Raw genomic sequence first — 2,388 nt, forward strand, 5'->3', positions numbered from 1 at the left:
GTTATTTCCACTTTTTGACCATTGTACATAATGCTGTATGAACATTAATATAAAGGGTTTTGTGTGTCCGTATGGTTTCATTTGTCTTGGATGTGTATATTGGAGATATATATATATATATATATATAATGGAATATAAGGGGAATTCTTGAATCACATTGTAACAACATGTTTAACATTTAACTTTTCCAAAGTAACTGCATAACTTTACATTCCCACCAACAATATATCAGGGTTCCAATTTCTCCATATCCTCATCAGCACTTACTATTATCTGACTTTTTGATTTTAGTTATCCTTGTGGGTGGGAAATAGTATCTAATTATGGTTTTGATTTGTATTTCCCTACTGACTAATGATGATGAGCATATTTTTATATGCTATTAGGACATTTATGTATGTTCTTTGGGGAAAAAAATTCCAGGCTTTGCCTACTTTTTAAAAGGGTTAGTCACCCTAATTGTCTACCTTAGCAATAAAAACACCTAATTACTGATACATCCAACAAAATAGATGAATCTCAAAAACATTATGTTGAGTGAATGAAAATATAAAAGAGGTCATATTCTATGATCCTATTTATATGAAGTTCTAGAATAGACATAACTACATTGTAGTAAAAACAAAAACAGGAGAGTATTTGCACATGGGGCAGGGGGTGGGGGCGCTGATGAGGAAGTAGTGTGAGTGAACTACCTAGAGCAGTGGTTCTCAACGTGTGGGTCATGACCCCTTTGGGGGTTGAACAACCCTTTCACAAGGGTCGCCTAAGACCATTGGAAAACAAAAAGATATTTACCGTATGATTCATAACAGTAGCAAAATTACAGTTATAGAGTAGCAACAAAAATAATTTTATGGTTGGGGGTCACCATAACATGAGGAACTGTCTTAAGGGGTCGCAGCATTAGGAAGGTTGAGAACCGCTGACCTAGAGTGATAGCAATGCTCTCTATTTTGGTAGAGATTTGGGTTCACAGGTGTACACAGTTGTCAAAGCTCAATGAGTGGTAAGTTGAAGTTTCTGACAATTATGTTCTCAAACTCATCCTAGAAAAAGTGCTATATACATCGCTGTTGAATATCACTACAGTCACCTTTGAAGTACTTCCCTTGGGAAGCTATGCACCGACACCTGTGCCTAGTCCACCCTTCAAAGCAATTTTGGAAATCTTTTTCTGGAATGGCCATCAGAGCTGTCGTCGTATTACCCTTGATGTCTTGAATGTCATCAAAATGTCTTCTGTTCAATATTTCCTTTATCATTGGGTAAAGAAAGAAGTCATTGGGGGCCACATCAGGTGAGTAGGGAGGGTGTTCCAATATGGTTATTTGTTTACTTGCTAAAAACTCCCTCATAGACAGTGCCATGTGAGCTAGTGCATTGTTGTGATGTAAGAGCCATGAATTGTTGGGGAAAAGTTCAGGTTATCTAATTTTTTCACGCAGCTTTTTTTTTTTTTTTTTTAAGATTTGTATTGGGGAATTGGGGGATGGGAACAGTGCTGGGGAATTGGGGAAGGGGAACAGACAAGTTGCTGTCATTTTGTTCCTCAGTCTAGTTGTGGAGGACATCGCTTCACTGGCCCAAGTTGGCACCATCATTGCGCTCTTCCCAGGTGAGGCACATCAGTCGCCTGCTTCTGGACGGCCACTCACTGCGGTTGCTGGCCGCTCACGCTGGCTGCTGGCTACATACAGTAGCCCATGGCAACCCACTGCCACAGGGGCTGCAGCCTACGCCGTCGCCAGCGACTCAGGACAGCCCAGCTCCAGGTTGATCTGTTGTTCAACATCTTAGCTGTGGGAGGGCAGTGTCACTGGCCCCTCATATGTGGGATCCAAACCGGGGCCCTCTGGCGTCCCAAGCCAGTTCTTAACCATCGCGCCACTCGGCCGGTCCTCACGCAGCTTTTTCAGCACTTCCAAATAGTAAACTTGGATAACTGTTTGTTCAGTTGGTACAAATTCATAATGAATAATTCTTCTGATATCAAAAACGTTTAGCAACATCATTTTGACTCTTGATTTGGACTGATGGAACTATTTTGGTTGTGGATAATTGGCTGACTTTATTATGCAATTTGATGCTTTGTTTCAGGGTCGTTTTGGTACATGCATGTTTTATCATCAGTGATAACATGGCCTAAAACATCGTCTTACCTGTCCAAAAGTTCTTGGCAAACTTAGACTCTCCTTTGCTTTTGTTAACCGGTGAGCTCCTTTGGGGCCATACTTGCACACACCTTTCTCATGCCAAGATTTTCAGTTAATATTTTCGTAACTGTTTCCCTATCGATGTGTACTTGCACTGCTATGATTCTCACAATCAGCCAACGATTTTGACTCAGAATTTAATGAATTTTAGCAACATTTTCATCAGTTCTC

The sequence above is a fragment of the Hipposideros armiger genome, unplaced genomic scaffold (genome assembly GCF_001890085.2).
Source record: "Hipposideros armiger isolate ML-2016 unplaced genomic scaffold, ASM189008v1 scaffold_379, whole genome shotgun sequence".
NCBI classification, from domain to species: domain Eukaryota; kingdom Metazoa; phylum Chordata; class Mammalia; order Chiroptera; family Hipposideridae; genus Hipposideros; species Hipposideros armiger.